At 36.4% G+C, this 20,121-nt stretch overlaps 1 protein-coding gene across 1 annotated transcript in view; it reads left to right on the top strand.

Moving 5' to 3' along the window:
- LOC122813417 (protein transport protein Sec16B-like) overlaps positions 1-20,121 on the top strand; it is a 1,253,021-nt gene that overhangs the window by 1,195,163 nt on the left and 37,737 nt on the right. The window lies entirely within an intron of this gene.

Here is a 20,121-nt window from a genome sequence, read left to right as displayed (position 1 = left end):
TTTTTGGACTGCCAGAAAATATTGAAGGTAACAATATTACTTCTTTTTTAACAACATGGCTCCCTAAAACTTCAGACTTGCCAGAAGCATTTTCTTTTGGTATCGAAAGAGCCCATAGATCTATAGCTAATACTAACTCTAACAAAAAGTATCCTAGATCAGTTATAGTTAGATTTCTATCATCTTTTGATAAAGAGATGGTACTTAAATCTGCTTGGGCTAAAGCTCCTGTTAAAATTAATGAGGCAACTGTGCGTTTTGACAATGACTATTCTTCCTTGGTAATAACTAAAAGAAAAGTTTTTCTGCCATTAATAAGGGAGCTTAAGAAAGCACAGTTTAAAACCTACCTTCTGTTTCCTGCCAAGCTAAAAATCTTCCTTCCTGATGGTCCTAAAATTTTTGATGACTTAGACTCTGCATTGCTGTTTATCAAAAAATAAGATTTTGGATAAAATAGAGGAAATGGAATGGGCTAGTCCTTCATTAAAGAGGTTGGCAACAGAAACTTCATGGAAGACTTCAGAGAAGAAAAGAGACTAAAAACAAATGACTTGTTCTATGTTTTTCTTTTTTCTCTCTTTTTTTCTTCACTATTAATCTTTTTAAATATAGTTACTGCATTTTCAGAAAGCCACAAATATTCTGAAAAGATTTAATCAAAGTTATTTTCTGTGTACAAATAACTGTTTTGTTTCATAATCAGTCAAAATATCTGAGGAACTAATAACAAGCTATCATTCAATATGTTTCTCTTTCTGACAAAGAGAACCAAGGTTAGTAACTTGATACATTTTTTTCTTTTTCTTCTTTTCTTTTATTTTAAATAATGACATTCTATTTAGATTATGTAGTGGGTAAGGGTGGGGAGGGCAGGAGAGAAGTGTAATGAAAATATGATAAATGGAATAATAACTTATTTATTCCTTGTAAAAAGTATATATGTTGTTTAAATGCTATTGCTAATTATACTTCCTTGATTATATTGCTTATACTTGTTTACAAATAATTTGTCATGCTTTAACTAATAATAATTAGAACTAAATAACAGTAAATAGTATGTTTCATATTCATCTTTATTAATATAAACAGCAAGTAATATTCCACTGTAGATACTTTTTATAGCTTCCTTTTTCATTTTTTTATCTTTTCTTTTACTCTCTTTTTATTTTCTACTCTCCTTTTTTTTTCTGTTCTTTCTCTTGATTTTCTTTCATATTAATATATTCACATGCTGTTGATCATACTGATACAGTAAATAATAAGATTTGTATAAAAATTGAATTGGGGCATAAATAATTAGTTCTATTACATATTAATAACTGTGGGCTTAGTTTCACTTTCATAGAGGCTGTAATAACTTGTAAAATACTTCGCGAAGGTTTTGCTATGTTTAGCTTCATTTATATTGCTAAATGAATGTCAGTCACTTGTTTTTAACAAAATTCCCGCCAGAATGTTAAGGGAGACAATTTGGGATGTGGGTTACCTCGTGAATAGTGTCCTCAAATTGTTTTAAAAGCTTCAACTCTCAGAATTCACGCAGAGAAGCTGAAAGCAGTCAATTTGAACTTTGACCCCTGAATTCACACTGACACATCGCAGATTCATGAAGAACACTCTACCAGGAAGTAGAACTGCTGCAAATGCGACTCTGCGATGGAAAATAAACTCTATAACATTTAAATGTGAGTTATCTTTTATAACTACTTATTTATTCATGTTATAATTTATAAAATATGAAAGTTATAATGATTTTAAATGATTCAGTATCTCATAGTAAGCAAATGTGATATTTTAGAAGACATAGAAAGTGAAACATTTATACATGTGTTTTTGAAAGTTTACTTGACTGCAACATATTAATGTATGTAAAAAACTTATGATTTAAACATATACATTGCTATAATTCATTTGATTTATTTGACTGACAAGCATAGATATTTTTATGACTCTATTTTGGAAGAAGTTGTCATGTGACATATTTTAAAGCAGCAGTTCAGATATACAAAATACAGATGACTTTCTTCACAATAATGCAAGTATTTCTGAGAATTTACATAGCTATTTAGTATGATTTATAACAATTTCTATAAATATAATATTTTATTTTATTGGCAATAATAAGTATGAGAAAAAAGCTCTGATACAAGTAATTTAAAGTCTTTTGGAAGCTGTTAACTGCATTTCTATGACAGAAAATAGGTACATCTTAATATATGTAATGTCTGAACCATAATAGCCAAAGTTATTGATTTAAATGAACACCAGAACTTATTTTTACAAACTTTGAATAAATTAATATGTAGATATGCCCTCCTTTTTTTTTTCTCTCTCACGTCTTTTATTTCTTTCTCTCTTCTTGGTTCCTAATATCAAGTTTATTTGAATGCTATTTGAGTATAAATGTATTATATTAAATAGATGTACATAGCAGTATGAATTGTTTTTAAAAGTTTCTATTTGTTTATATGATGCTGATTTATCAAATGTGTAGCTTTGTCTTACCAGATAATCTAATTGAAAGTTGTTAATTTAAGTTAATAATAACTAGTATTAAATTGATAAGGTGGCAGCTGACGTACTGCTGCTTAGGGTAGGGGGTTAACTTGAGTAGTATGTACTACTCTAAGTTGGAGTTTTTAACTCCAGGCTGGGTGCAAGGTTTAATCCTTACATTATTTTCTTTTGTTCACTGTTGTATGTATATAGTTCTGACATCCACAATACATTTTGTAAGCTCATTGTCACTACAAACAAAATTGAATCTTATACAAAATCCCATAAGAGATTCAATAAATACAGCTATATCTAAAGGTACACCTAAAGGAGGAGGTATAACATTACTTATTTTGTTAATTGTTATTTTGATTATAAGTTTTATATGTTTTAAAAATGCCAAATGACTTCTCTAAAAGGAATTTCTTTGAACATTAATGGACTGAATAATCTGTGTAAAAGGGCAAGCCTAATAAGATACATTAATTTACATAAGGCCAACTTAGTATTCCTTCAAGAAACACATCTCCTGAAAAAAGATATTGATAAATTAGCCACAAATAAATATATAGTATTGGTTAGTTCAGAGCACACTCAGAAAAAAAGAGGAGTGTCTATTTTATGGAATAAAAGTATGCCCATTCCTAAAACTATTAAGTCTTATCAAGATGATAAAGGAATGTTTTGTATGGTTACAATACAAATTAATGGGAAGACTTATACATTAATCAATGTATATTGGATACCTGGAATTGGTATTAATACAGTGAAATACCATCTTGATAAGATCATATCATTCTCTATAGGAGATATTATTTTGGCAGGTGACTTTAATTGTATCCTACATGAAAATGATACTACTACCATAGGGAAAAGGAAAATTACATCTAATGCAAAACATTTAAAGGATTTTGTTAATTCTTATCATTTAAATGATATTAATAATCAGATAGACTCAAAATCATTACCATACACCTTTTTTCTAACAGATACAAAACTTATTCAAAAATAGATAGAGTCTTTATTTCTAACCAGATGGTAACAGAATTAATTAACTCTAAAATCATTTCATGTCCTATATCTGATCATAATTCAATTGTTTTTGAGTTCATGATAAAAAATACGTACAATGTTCAGATCAAAAGGATACCAGCATACTTAACTCAACTAAAAGACTATAAAGAATATATACTTTCAGAAGTACAACATTTTCTAGACATAAATAATACTCCTGAAGTCTCCATTGTTTATGTTTGGGATGCTTTAAAATCATATCTATATGGACAAAGTATCAGATGGTATAATAATAAAAGGAAATCTTGGGATAAGGAATTGTTAGATATTCAAAGTAAATTAGACTCTTATAAACATAATAATAAAGAAAATATTATGGATAAGAAAGTCATTGAAGAAATAAACAAACTAAATGAGAAATACAAAGAAATTTTAACTCATAAAGTTAAAATAACTTTAGAGAAATACAAGTTTTTGTCTTACTCAATAAGCCCCAAATATTTACATAGACTTAAAAACAAAACAAAAAGGTTGAATAAGCAAAATCATATCAAAGAAATTTTCTCTCTAAGAAAAAGAAGAATGTTTCTAGACTACCAGAAATACTAGATGAATTTAGAAATCACTTTCACAAAATTAATCATAATAACATTAAGATGGAACCTAAAGATAAAATAAAGGAATTTATAACTACAAACATGAATAAAAAACTTAATAAACAACAGATTAAACTATTGGATAAAAGTATTTCATATACAGAGGTAGTTACACAAATAAACAAGCTTAAATCAAACAAAGCACCAGGTAATGATGGTATTATACCAGAGATATATAAAATTATTTCTAAAAGTACATACTCATTAATACATAAGGTTTTTATTTTGGCCCAAAATGAGCTAATAACCCCCCCATCTTGGCAATACACATTTATTTCGCCACTTTTAAAACCTAATAAAGACCCAACTAGATGTACTTCATATCGACTCATTTCATTACTTAATGTTGATTATAAAATGTTTATGAGTATTTTTGCTGATAGATTGAAGACAATCATCCCTGGCATTATAGATATAGATCAGACAGGCTTCATTGTAAATAGAAATACTTTTGATAATATAAGGAGAACTCTAACATTAATTGACTTTGCAAATAGGAGAAAGAAAGATTTAACACTTATTAGTCTCAATATAAGTTCAGCATTTGAGTCAGTAAGTTGGGACTACTTGTTTACCTTACTGAAATGCACAAAGTTATCAGATGCATTTGTAAATCTAATTGAGCATCTATACAAAGGAGCATTGGCTTATATTAAGATAGGAACATATGTCTCACAAAAAATACCCATTTTTAAAGGTACAAAACAAGGGTGTCCACTCTCTCCACTATTATTCACTTTAATAATGGAGCCTTGGGCTAATCTGATCAGAAATTGTACTGATATAGAGGGATTTGAAATAGATGAAAATACAACATCTAAAATTCAACTCTTTGCAGATGATGTTCTAATTACATCAGCAGGATCTAATTCTTCTATGCAGTCTCTATTTGATAAAATGATGAATTTTAAAAGTATTTCTGGTTTAATATTCAATGAAGAAAAAACTAAAATACTACCTATATATACACGAAAAATGTTCTCATTAGTGATTTTACTAAATATGTACCCAATTCAGGTCAGATAACTTATCTAGGTATAATATTAACTAAAGATATTAAATCTATTATACATAATAATTATAATACCTGTCTTCTTAATATACAAAATCTTTTCAATACCTGGAATAATATGTTTTTTACTATGGAAGAGAGACTTACAATTATTAAAATGATAATGTTCCCCAAGATATTATACTTAATACAATCAATAATACTCCCACCTACAAAAATAATTATCAAAAAATTAAATGCACTAATGTTAAATTTCCTATGGGCACCTAATAGACCTAGGATTGCATTAAAGAAACATACTAATAGCTGGTCTCAAGGGGGTATTTCTTTTCCAGACTTTAACTTATATACTGTCTCTTCTATTGTAAAAGTTATTACTTTGTTAATAGATCAGTCATATGTTGCAAAATGGAAAGATTACTGGGAACTAATTAGTATTCACTTCATGAAAATCTCCTTAACACATAAAAATATGATTGTAAATAACTCCATGCTATGGTTACTAAAAGAATTTTGTACTTCACCTATTACACCTAAATATATAGTTAGTTACCCATTAAACATTATTATTAGTTATTGTAATTTTATATTCATGCATCCTAAATATAAGGAATGGAATTTTATTATATTCCCTATAATGTATACTCGAGGTATGCTTTTGTCATCCACTTCTGAAGGAACTCATTTAGCTACAGATAATGATCTAAAGTACTGGTATCAGTTGCTATCTGATAATAAAGTTAACAATCTAGATTTCTTAAAACAAGAATTTGATCTAAGAGAAACTTGTTGGTTAGAAGTTCAGACCTTTAGACAACATCTCATTAATAAAATGTATCTAATGTCTATAACAGTTAAAGAATCTATTCCAACACTGATTGATTACTTGATATTAAATTTACAACATAAAGTTTCTGATAAAGGTAAGCTTTCATACATACATAAAATTATCAGACAAGAAACTTTTTACAGTGTAGATACCTACTGGAATTATTTCACTTCCATTAATGGTGACCCACCAAATCAACAAGATAAACAATATATATTGGAATCTGCCTACAAAACTACGTCTTCCATTGTCTGGAGACTTTTTACATGGAAATTTTTACATAGATCCTTTTATACACCTTTGATGATGAATAAAATAAATAATAAAGATAATCTGTGTAAAAGATGTAATGTAGAAATTAATGCTGACTGGGCTCATATGTTTTATGACTGTATAAAATTGAAAGAATATTGGAAGTCAATCAATGATTTTTGCAGGCTCTTTTACAGATAATTTCATTATTTCTAAATCTCTTATATTATTCAACACACCTGTACCTCAAAGTGTTAAAAAGGTTAAGCTTCCCTTGTTATGGTCTATTCTAGCAGTGGCTAGAAAAATAATAACCAGAAATTGGATTTCAGATACACCTCCTTCATTCAATGAATTTAAAAATGTTATGACTATAGTGTGCCATATGGAATTGATGACAATAAAATCAAGAACCACTAGAAAAACATCTTATTATATTGCATGGGATACTTTACAAAACTTGTTAAAAAAATCTTAACTTCAATAGCATGGTATTTTAGTTTAATTAATTGATCTGATTGTAGTGGATGTCTTTGTAAATACTTTGGTTATTTTGTTGAATGTTATAATCATATCTATTTTAATTACTTGTATAAAATTGTTATGATATTTCTCTTGTATGTTAAAAACAATAAACTTGTTTAAAAAAAATAGTACATTTCAGGCTTCACAAAAGAGTGCAATTTAGCCATTCTAAAAAGAAGCAGCAGTAAAAAGCACTTTGAAAGTCTGTTCTGTGGCATTTGCACTGTTTGTGTTTTAAGTAGTCACTGAATGGCATGAAGTGTTACTTTGCAGTGTATGCATGTAAAATCAGTGCAGTGACAGGAGTTTTAGGAAGAAAGAGGCCTGCATGATGTATTTCTTTACAGACAAGGACTGCATTGTGGGATACCTAGAGGCAGACTAAACAATCAGAATTATTTCAAGATGCCAGACTCCATGTGGTCAGACTCAGAAATGATGTATAGAAATGTTTAAAAACCTGTAAATAGTCCTATAGTGGTGTTAAAATGTAGAAAACATGAAATTATGATGAAATACTCTAATATCAAAAACTCCATATCTATATATCTATATCTATATCTATATATCTATCTATCTATATATATATATATATATATATATATATATATATATATATATAAACTCTAATATCACCCACCCCATCTAACCACTACCTTTCTTTCCACTCCACTAATTACCTTGATTATAGCAAGCTCAGATGCTCATAAGCCTAGTACTTATTATACAGCAGGAACTTCTTATTGTAACATTTGTTAATGTCTGTTATGTACTTCACAGATAAAGATTCTAGTTGTCTACTGATGTACTATGTTCTTCATCTGTAAATATGTTCTAAGTAATTGCTATGTAAATTGTTAATCGCTATGTAATCCAGTGTAACTACTGTCTGTTTATTTTAACTGTGGAGCTTTTCTCCCAGGGCCTCCACTGAAAATGGACCTACGTCCAGTCGGACACTCCCAGTCAACAAATATAAATAAATAAATAAATAAACATTTTTTTGAGTCTGTGGGTGCAGTTCACCTTTAAGGTAATTATGTAGAATATTAAATAAACAGAACACAAAAAGTGCAGTGACTAGTATAATCAAGCAAAATGACAGGCCACTTATGTTTTTGGGGAAGCTCAGAAGTCTCTAGTCATCTGGTAACTCAGCTCATTGTTGTGGCTGGTAGCCCACCTCAGTTCTGCTTGGTTCAAACAATGGAAAACAATGTGTATAGTTAGAAGAAGAAAAGTAGAATATGTGGAGGAAATTAAGAAATTAAATAGGAATTTTATGGAAATGCAACACAATGCTTAAAATTTATTATTCTTTTACAACATCCACCAAATGTGAGAACTGGTATGAAAAAGTGGTTACATTGTGCATTATAAGAAGAGTTATTTACTTTACTTCTGAGGTAACATGCATGCAGTCTTCATGGACTAAATGCTGATATTAATTGTAAGGGGCTTTTATGAAAATTGAAGTCTTTGTTATTAAGTTGGAGTTGATTCCTTGATGAGTTTACTGATACTATTATAAAATGTTGGGAGTGTCCTAAACCTCTATTTGTATCATTGGAAGGCAACTGGGATGAGGATTCAGAGTATTTTACTACTGAGTAAAAGGTACGTTTTAAAGAGACAAAAATGTATCTTTAGTATTTACATGAACCTTGGTTACTTGGATTAAGCATGTTCTAAGTTTGCATCCATTGCATAACTTTGGAAAAGGAGGAGAAAGTAGACAAATATTGTTCCAACATACAAATAGATAATGAAAAGAACTATCATGACTGTGCATTGTGATTAAGACAAAATACAGATGCCAACAAGAACATACTCTGGTGTTTTTAATATCTATTAGATATTGATATTAATTCATAGAGCCCCTTCAGGGCTGCCAGTTGTACCTAAGATTTAATTATGACTTATTTTAATAATTTCAGTGGTGCAGTGTAGAAAGAAGTAGGCTTCTGTATTGATCTGACTAACAGTGATTTGTTCCATATTATTGTAGATAAATTATCTTCAACAGACACATTTAGACATATCTGAATTGCTGGGATTCAGTCCTGGAAGGTGCTGAAACTGTCTACTGAAAAATATATTAGGTGGTAAATTACTAATTTCACAATCCATTTTAAGTGTTAGATGTTTCTATAAAAGCTTCCTGACAGAATTTTAAGAACATGGAAACTGAAAACATGAATTGTACAAGAGGTCACTGACTTATGCTATGGTTTATATTTTTCAGTAGTGTTTTTGTAATTTATAAGATTCTTATTAGGATGATTCCACTATACTGATGTTTGCATGTGGAAATGTCTAACACCTTGAAGATGAAAAGAACAAATAATACAATAATAAAAACCCAGGACTGCTGCAGAGTCTAGATCTAGCAGGACATAGTCGTAAACCCCTATTTCATACTGTCACTCTGTCCCACAATTATTAGATAAGTACTTCAAGATAAAATGCAGAATGGAACATCTGTTTGCAGTTGGGTAGGCAGATTCATGTGCATTCTCAAACGTGAGCCATGCACGGTTTGCACTATATACAACCATGTCATTAGTGTGATTTTCAAAACAGAATTGCCCTAATGTTACACCAAACATACAGGAGAAATACCTTCATAGACAGAGGATGCAGATCATGCACACAGCATACAGCCAACAGCTTTGTGCCATACCTGACTTGTGATCATAAAAGCCATCTATAGCACTATCCATCTTTGAAGAGTTATGAGTATTCTGGAGTGGTATATGGTAGAGATGGATAATTGTAATACATCATGCTTAGCAATGCAGCAGGTGGAAAGGAGGCACACATGAGATTACACAGCCATGGACTGCTGGGTATGACAAATACATTACATTGGTAGTGCGTACATCTTTCTAGTTTTTTTTTTTGTGCACTTAATCTGCATTTTCAGCATCACAGGGTTTGTCCTCATACAAACATTGTGCTGCAAGATTAATGCTTTTGTGAGTCATGCACACCTCCATTCGTGTACTACTCCTTATCTAGAATCTCCTGGTTATGTAATGGAATGTGTTGACATTCCTTAGGGTTTAAGGACTTTTTTGAATTGTGCAGTGATGTATTATAGAGTTATTAACACTGCAGGAAGGGTCTGCCGTGCTACTATAGCTTATTTCAGTATTAAATCATGCACATAAGATCTTCCTGGCTATAGTGGTGGCAAGGCTGATGATGTGTGTCCCTATGTTACTGGACTTAGAGCAAACAGAGTTTGGGGTAGAATAACAGATCTTTGACAATACTGACAGAACTGTGGTGTCATTGGTTAGAGAAAGACACATCTGTAGAATGGAGGCTATGATAAGCTTGAATGCCAAGAGGACTTTCAACAGGATTGAATGGTACTTTTATAGAGGGGTTTTGCTGAGCGTTGGTCTGGGGCATGGTTTTGTGGACTTACTCTTTTTAATCCATGAGTCCGATGAGGCAAGAATGAAGACTCATTATGGACTGCCTCAGTCATTTGCTTTCTCAAGAGGCAGTAGTCAGGAGTACCCACTTTCTCCTCTGCTTTTTACCATGCATATAAATCCCCTGGTAGAGTTCATTAGGAGGTTGAATATTAAAGGTTTTGAAATGGGTGGGAGAGTTAATAAGCCAGCCCTATATGTATATGTGTGTGTGTATGTGTGTGTGTATGTGTGTGTGTGTGTGTGTGTGTGTGTGTGTGTGTGTGCATGTGTGCATGTGTGCGTGTGTGTGTGTGTGTGTGTGTGTGTGTGTGTGTGTGTGTGTGTGTGTGTGTATCTCTATATGTATGTATATGTGTTTATATATATATCTATATATCTATATATATATATCTATATATCTATATATATATATATATATATATATATTTGTGTGTGTGTGTGTGTGTTTGTGTGTATGTATATGTAGTTGAAGATCCATCACCAGATTTTCCTAACCTGCACCCCTTCACTGGAAATGAGGATATAGTGTTTGGAGCAGTGACCATTTTAAATACCTAGCAGTTGGGGTCCATGAAATGTTTGTTTAGCCATTATCCAAAATCTTTGGTATTTTGTTATGTCCATTCAATATCACACTGGGCTACCACAAATAATGTGATGTCCCTTACTATCTTGGGTCAGTAATTAAGGAGGTTCAGTCCTCACTACTGATTTCAATAGGAGACCATCACTTAAACAGGAGTAATATTTCACAATTTTCCCCTAAGAACACAACTGGAACGTGCTATATAGCCTGAGACTGGACTGTATACATCTGTCTACTCCCAGTATAACTCCTTAGTACACACTTCAGAGCAATGTGTCCCAGTTTAAGACCTCTGATACACTCACACTTAAATTAAATCTCATACATGCAAACACTCCTGGGAAAGCCTGACACAGATTTCCAGCTGTGTCCCTTCCCCAAAGTAGTACAGTAACATGCTGCCACCAACCAGAGTGTCTACATGCCCTTTCAAAGGGGTGTAAAAATATGAAAATTAGCTATTAAAACAAATAGCAAATTACCTAAAACAGCCAGGCTTTCAGAGTGGCCCGGGAAGTTATCAGAGCAGGTATAAGCACTCTCAAATCTCTAAAGAAAACACTGATTGACCAGCCATGATGCAAGTTAATAAAAATGTTTAATAATGAGCAAAATGATTAAAAATATAAAAATAGTAATTTCCAGTAAACAAACAGAACTCAGTCACAGGGAAAATGAAATCAATACTGAAGGATAGAAATCCAACATTCAGAAAAACTCTGATTAGTTACAATTTCTTACTTGACTAAAGAACACTGTCCCTGATCTAAACTAAATTATTCCAACACAACAAGGGCAGGCTTACAGTTCTTGGTGAGTACTTTTTGGGTATCCACTGCACAGTACAACTGTAACTGTAACTATAACTGACTTCAGCTGCCTTCAGCAGGCTCTTTATAGACTAGTCTGTCACAACTGTTTCAGTTCTAATTTTCATTTCAGATTTTGAATATCAACCAACAGCTGTTTACCAAAGCTCCTTCCTGGCTTTCAGTTTCTGACAGTAACAAATAACAACTGCCAACATTCCAATGACATATTCTACAGATCAGCTGATTCTGAGACAGTCTGCAGTTAGAATCTTCTTCACAAATATGCACAGTTAGAAATGTAAATGAACACTACTCAATTCTTTAAAACATTCTGTACAAACAGATTATAAATAAACATGTAAAAACTTATTTACAATATCATAGCTAGTCATGCTGGCATATATTACACAGGTTAATCTGAAATTATGTACAAAAACTTCAGCATTATTAACCCCACTGCAGTGTTCTTCTCCTTCTGAAGAAATTTGGCTGAGTACAGACTTCGCTCCATAATTTGATGCATCTACTTGCACAACAAATTCTTTACTAGAATCTAAGCTGTCTTACACAGGGGTTCCTCCCAAAATCTCTACGTTTTGCCAGTTCACAATCTGTGATTTACACAACCTTATCTAGTTTATTCTTCCTAGTTAGGTCAGTAAGAGGTGCAGCCACTGCACCATAACTGGGTACAAATTTTCTACAGTACCCCACTGTCCATAGAAAAGCTCTCACTTTGTAGCAACAGAAACTGGCCACGTTTGAATAGCTTCTGCTTTGACAGGTTCTGGCCTAAACTTATCACTACCCACTCTGTGTCCTAAGTAAGTGTCCTCTGCCATACCCACCTGACACTTACTGAGTTTAATGGTTAACTTTTCTCTTTCAATCTGGTCAGCAAATGCCTGTAACATAGTCTTTAATGTAGAGTTTAACCTCTCCACAAGACCATTAAGTACTGGGGATGGTAGGGGGTGATCTTTAAATGTTTCACCCCACAACGCTTCCACAAACAAGTGCAGATCTGGCATGAAGTTGGCACCTTGGTCAGTCAGTATCCCCCATAGAACATGTACCCTGCAGAAAATCTCTAGCAAAGCATTTCCACCTTTCTACATCAGTATCCCCTGCAAAAGAAATATTAGGCATTATAGCTAGAGGTGGTAGATGGTAGGCTCTGTGCTGTACCAAATGCCATACTACCTTACTTTCCATCCCTCCCTTAGGAGTCCATGCTTTGTACAACAAACCTTTATTCCGGTATACAGACTTCCCTCTTCCTTGCACCTCAGTTGCTTCCTTAGCCATCTCCCTCAAACTTTGCAATGTAAGGTCTGTAAGTTGAGCTTGTCTCAACTCTACCAAGCTCCTCATCCATAGGAAGCCTAGTAACCTATGACAGCTGTACCCCACTGTCAATCTGAGTACTGTCACTCACCTCCATCCTTGCAGTCACCATGTCCAAGAGAACATCATAACCTACCAGCAGCTGTGGCTCACTTTCAGTCTTACCACTACATGATAGTTCCTTCTCTGAAACAGCCACCACACCAGCCCCAGCTTCAGGTATGAGATCTGTCTGGGTCTCCCCCAGGCTACTGGACCTATATACCTGTCTTGCATCTCACTGCATGCACACAGGGTACTGCATCATCAAAGTCCTTTCCTATCAAAACATCTACAGGAATATCCTCAAACACACCTACCTGCTTGCTTCCTGTTCCACCCTCCCAGTCTAGATGAACCCTAGCCAAAGGTATTTGGAATGGGGTCCCTCCCAAAGCTCTGACTCTCTGACTGGAGTGGACTGTCCAAGCAAGTACTGCTCTTCTCTAACCACTGCAGGCCTCACAATGATTATATCAGACATTGTCTGTCTTAGCAGTAACCTGTTTACTATCTACTAAGATAGAATATAAATGTTGATGAAAGAGTGGCACCCCTGTTGTTTCCAAACAACTTACTACTGACAGTTTGTCATCCCCACTTGCTGGCTCCCTCACCTTTTGTTTCTCACCTTGCCTCTGTGGACATTTTATGGATCTGTATTACATAGTCGAAGTTCTGTAACTCCAAACACCTAATGGTCAAACCATTATGTTCAAAGTTACAGAACTTTGAGTATGTAAAAAATATAAATACACAACGGACAAAAGAATAACTTGTAAGCAGGGGGGGTAAGTTCCCCTGCACCCCCCACACCCCCTGCTACTTAAATATACCAGCTCCGATATCGCACCACATTGAAGTGAATGGAAACCTCCACTTATGGAGATTTCCATTCAAACGCTCAGACTTTTACAAATTCGAATCTATGGTCTTGACCATATGTGGTTCAAACTTGTATAAGTTTGACTACATGATAGGAACCCACATTTGACTGCTATATGGGCCCTCTGGTTACATTTCCCTAACCGGATACTTGGATTAGTAGTTACCCCTGTTACTGGTCTACTGTATTGGAGTGGTTTAGACTGCCCTTCATGGGTTCCCTTATGTCCATATGCAATACTGGGTATCCCTTTCTTTTGTATTGGTGCTCTACCTGCTAAGTAGAGATCCCCTTATCTCCCCAACTACCCCACAGGGTTACACTCTGTCTGATAACTAGATTCTCATGTCATCAGGCAAAGTACTAAGGGCTTGTTCCCTCACCAAAAAGTCTGCCAGTCCCTCAGAAGTGGTGACCTGACACCCACTCACCCATCTATGAAAGTAAGTACTTAAATCAGCAGTATAATCACATACACTTTCATCTGCCTTGTGTCTATGTTCACATATTTTTTTTCTATAAGCTTCAGGTGTTAGTTTAAAACAAGAAGACAGTTTTTAACTTTAACATAATTCAAACAATCTACATCAGACAATTTTGACATGGGCTGAATAGCTTTACCACAGAGTAAAGCAGTCATGAGTCGAACCCAGAGTTCATGGTCAACATCATACTGTCTACATAGCCTCTCAAATCAAGTCATCCCATCCCTGTATTGAGGAAAAAGTTTACTGTCCTTTACAGCTTCTGTGGTCTGGTTATCCCCTTCCCCATTATCTCCATGACCCTCAGTAAGGGTAAGAAGCTCCACTTCATGCTGGCACTGTCTCTTGTTTTCCTCAGCTTCTAAATTCCTCAGTCTCTCTCCAGTCTCCAGATGTTGGGCTTCTGAGTGCAGTCTGTCTATTGATTCCAGTTCAAGATGTTTGGCATCCATTTCATATTGAAGCTTCTTCTCCTCAGCCTCTAGACACAGTCTCTCTAACTCCAGACAGATTCTCAGGTTCTCCAAAGAAAAGGTGGACTGTCCTGTCTCTGCAGGCTGCACATCCCCAATACCAAACTGGATATCCTCCGAATGGCTGGTCTGAGCTGAAGCTGCAACTAAGGCTGAAATCATTGCTTCCTTAGTCAGGTTGGCATGCACCAGTCCTCTGGCTTCATACTCCTTTGCCAACTGGTTCTTTGTTAGGTTACTATAATCTGCTGACATCTTTGCCTGCTGTCCTTGACTAACTGGCTAAAAATAAATAAAACTGTGGTGAACTGAGATTCTGTATGTTTACTTTATAGGTTCATAGCTGTTTACTAGGCTAACAACAAGGGCCTTTTCAAGCCTAGTCATGCATCCCAAATCTCTGGCAAGTTCTGATACCCTTGATAAGTGTAAGCATGGGCCTTGGAGATGAACCATTTGCAGGTTACCTGTGCCTAGTAGCGATATAGGTGCCAAATCAGGAATGACTTTCCAGTTTCCCATCCAATTGTCCAAGTTGCACTTGAATTGGGTTAGGAAGGAACTCTGCTTCACATGGATGGGGAGCCTGTTCATAGATGGGGTAGTCTCTGGGATGCATACCTATCTCTAGCAGGTCCTGTTTATATCACAGGCAAGGTTTAAGTCTTTAGAATGGGTAATTCTGGTGTTGTTTGTTTTGTAGATATGCAGGAGGCCCATCAGAGTGGGGTCTGACAATGCCCTGTATGCCAGGCATAGATCTTCCTTCAAAAGCCTGTAGGAGGCAGAATACAAGGATAGGGTCTTGAGGTGGTCTGCAAAGGATATTTTACTTAGGCCCTGTATTCTTTTAGTGAGGAACCTCTATGGGCATTCCAATTGTTGGATATGCCTGGTTAGGTACATACCAAAGGGGGCATTGTACTCAATGATAGGTCTGGTGAATGCTAAATACAGTGGAACAATGACTTTCTTGGTCTTAGATGCCATACCTTTGTTTATAAGTTGTGCAACATAAAATGGTTTCCTCAGCACTATAGAGACATGGTAGTCAAAGACTAAATTACTATCTATGTGTCCCTAAGTCCCTGACTACTGGGTCAACTCTAAGGGGTGTGTTGTCAATATGATAGTTACCAGGGATGGATGACTTCCCAAAGGATACTATTATGCATTTCTTGGCATTAAGTTTTAGTCCATGGCTCTGACACCAGTTGTTTGCCTGTGTCAGCCCCTCCTGAAGAACACTTCTGTCAATGTGAGATTCAATGACAACTCCTAATTTGTAATCATCCTGCAAATGTAGGCAATCAGAGACCACTGACATTGGCCTTGACTTCTGAGAAGTAAATACCAAAAAGGAGCGGTCCAAGGACTGATCCTTGAGGGACTCCACTTGTGACTGGCCTCTTTGTAGAGGTGGACTCCCCAAGTCTAACTTCCTAGGTCCTATCTGTGAGCCAGATGGCTATCCATGGGTGACATATGGGTTTATATCTAACCTCTTGAGTTTGTCAACAATCCCAGAGTGGGGTATAGTGTCAAATGCATTGGCCAGGTCAAGGTAGGCAATATGAAGGATTTTGCCCTCCTCCATTGCTTTTGTGACCTTCTCAAAGAAGGCCACCAGGTTGAGTAGGCATGATCTGCCCTTGACAAAACCAAATTGGGTTGGGTCCAGTGTCTAGAGGTTTACTATATCTCTACTGATTATTTCCATGATAATTCTTTCCATGGCCTTGCATAGAAGACTAGTGAGACTTATGGGTCTGTAGTTTTCAGGGTCTGTAGATGTTCCACCTTTGTGCAGAAGGATGACTGTTACCTTTCTCTATTCATGAGGCACAAAGCCTGTTTGGAGGCTACAGTTAAATAGTAATTCCAGAGGCCCTGATAGGTCATGATTCATGCTATTTAGAAGGCATCCTGGGATTTTGTCTGGGCCCACTGATGCAGTGTTCTTGGTCTTAGAGAGAGCATTAAGGACCTGTTCCTAGTGATAGTAAGGGGAGTTATATTTGATGGTATTTCCTGAGCGAAGGTTGGGGGGGAGAGGGGGGTAAAGTTGGAGCTGAATTTATCAGCCAGGAGGTTTGCTATATCTTCTGACTCAGTATAGGTGACACCTTTTACAATGAGATCTGCACACAATTGTGTATTGCCTTTGAGGCTGAGGACATAGCTAAAGAATGCTTTGTGATTGTCCTTGACCTGGGAGGCCAAACATATCTCAAATTTGGCTTTGGCAGACTATAGTAAAAGTGGCAATAGCGAGCAGACTGGAACTGGAAACCTGGAACACAAATTCTGCAACTCCAGTAAAAAACCACAATATTATTTATTGAAGATAAGCGCTTTCGGTAGAGAGCAATCTCCCCACATTCATCAGATCACCTGGTGATCACTGGTGATCTGATGAAGGTGGGGAGATTGCTCTCTACTGAAAGCGCTTATCTTCAATAAATAATATTGTGGTTTTTTACTGGAGTTGCAGAATTTGTGTTCCAGGTTTCCAGTTCCAGTCTGCTCGCTATTGCCACTTTTACTTTTTTCACTAGTTTAGTTTACTTTGGTGTTTTGTTTTCTTTGGCAGACTTTATTTGCCCTCTGAGTTGTTTGTTTAGTTTGATGAGAGTGCTTTTATCCTGCTGGGTGCTGCACCTCCTCATTTTTTCCATGATTTTCTTCCTCCTTTATACAGCCTATTGATTTTGTGATTCCACCTGGGTGGCTTGTTTTTTGAGTAAGTTCTGTACTTCTTCCTGGTGGGTACAGCTGTCTCTATGCAGCTATTAACATGCTTGCACAGGGTTTTTGTGAATAGTTCTGCATAGGCAGCAGTATTTTCAGGGTTTATGGGGGCTTGAAAATTTGCCAGGTTCTCACTTAAAAGTTAATAGCAGGAAGTTAGCCTTAGAATAGTTCCTGAATATTCCATATTTGTGGTCTGACCTTACCAAGGAAAGCATTACAGTAGGGGGTGTGCAGCATTCTTTCATATTAGTGAGGACCAGATCCAGTATGGTTGTACCCCTGGTTGGTGTATTGACTATCTGGTCCAGTAAGGTTGTGTTTACAAAATCCAGGAATCTCTGTGCATATACGCTTGGTGTTGTATAGGATTCCCAGTTAATAGAGGGGTAATTAACGTCACCCATGAATATGGTATTGGGTTGGATGGTTAGTGTTTCTAATAAGTTTAAATACATGCTATGGGTTTCCTGGATCATGGAGGGGACCTATAGCTTGCAAGGAAGTGGTATTGGATTTTACCTATGATGATTTGAACATGGAGCAGCTCAAGTGCATTGTCCTGTTTGACCAGCCTTGAAGTATATTTATTTTTGATGTAAATAGAGACATCTCCACCTTTACTCCCTGCCTGTAAAGTAGCTGGCCTAAATGCGTGGAAGGCATTATAACCTTGCACTGTTGGTGTGCTGTCCGCAACTTTAAACCATGTCTCAGTGATTGCACAGACATCAGCATTATCTAGGGTAAAGAGAACTTCTAGGGAGTGAAGTTTTTTTGTTTAGACTCCAAGCATTGAACAATAATACCTTTAGATTTTCTTGGTTTTGATTTGCTATGTCGGAAGTACTTTCAGTTTGGCATTGCCTAAAAAAGGCACTATGGGGAAAGACAATCCCCGGGATTCATGAACCTTGCGCCAGGCGCACGCATAGCGTAGGCGTTACAATGCCAAATATGGCCGCTGAGCGATTCAGGTACGATCCAATCCCATGTGCACTACCGGCGTGCGCCGGATCTGCGCCGCCCCCGGCGTAGGTATGCTAAACACCCCATGTGCGGTATTGCACCATGCAAATGAAGGCATATAGTGATCCACGAAGTGGCGCAGGCGTAGCATAAGGCCACGGCAATGTAAACCAAAAAAAAAACGGTTTACATTTTCCCAAACATAACATAGGAGTAACGGAAGGCTGTCAGCGTCAGGTATCACACTGTTGCCATATGCCAATGGCGAAATACACAGAGAATGTCAAAAGAAAACATGCACAACATGTAAATAATAACATAAATGGTATGTCCACAGAAACTCACAACAGAACCCCAGGACATGTTTGCGGAAGGTGCAAAACAATGAAATAATATGACAATGTTATAAAACAGCAGTGTAATACACATCAGCTTCACAGCCACAATACACCATGGTATGCATGGAAAGCCACAACCATGGTGCAAGGGTTGCCAAGGGCTCGTGGCAGTGTTCGGTGTGGTAACTATGAATTAGTAGTCAATGCCATGCAAATGAGGCAGATAATACTGAATCGCAAAACCCCCGCCGGCGTAAGGCTGTACCAAACGGCACAGCGGTAATACACCGAGGAGTGGCTCAGAGGGAATACATGTCACCTGCAGAGGGGTGTGCCACTGTAGGAGGAAGCACATTGGAGCTCAGCAAACCTGGGCTGTACATTGCACATCACAGCTGCAGGACCAGCGTGTGGGGAAATAGTTGAGCTGAGAGCACACAATGCGTGCAGAGGTGCATGTGCACGAGGATGACTACGTTCCCTTAACCCAGTCATGTGACGCTCGCCCCGCAAATAACATCAGAAACAGGAAGGTGATGTTGAGAATATGAGGAAATGTGGAAGAAGTGTAATTGGAGTAATAATGAGCAATCAACACTAATCAACCCACGAAGGCCAATCGGCGGCAGCTGACAACTCTGCATGCAGAAACCTGCAAAACAGGATAGGGGAGGCATATGAATGCAAAGAAAGTAGGGGAGGTAGCAGATTGCAAAGAGTGAAGACCTGACACAGCAGAGCCAAGCAGACAGGCAGCACAATGGCGGCGGCACACAAAACGCACGATATGCCATGTCCCAGAAACTACACATGACAGGGCTCTGCAGGATGCATGCCAGGAAATAGTAGGTGCAACGTGCAGAAATAGTAAGGGAAGGTCGAAAGGTAATCCATTGCAGGCAAGAGTAATGCAACACCAAAGGCAACAGCGTTGCAGTGCCAACGGTAAAACACGGAAGATAATCCCCAGATACGGCCGCACAGACACACCCTATGACATCACCAGGTGTACAGCACAATAGTATAATGTGTGAATGAACACAACACACAGCCGTGTATTCCCAAACGCCGCACCATAGGTGTAAACACACGGGGAACTTTTAAAATGTACATGTTGGGTGCTGCCGTGGCCGTGATCCATCAGCATGTGTTAGAGACAGATAGTGTTGTGGAGGTGCCGACAACTACCGTAGGCCTCA

The sequence above is a fragment of the Protopterus annectens genome, chromosome 10.part0, assembly GCF_019279795.1.
Source record: "Protopterus annectens isolate FY-2018-M chromosome 10.part0, PAN1.0, whole genome shotgun sequence".
NCBI classification, from domain to species: Eukaryota; Metazoa; Chordata; order Ceratodontiformes; family Protopteridae; genus Protopterus; species Protopterus annectens.
The sequence above is the reverse complement of the archived record's forward strand: the minus strand, read 5'-3'. Positions and strand labels throughout refer to the sequence as shown.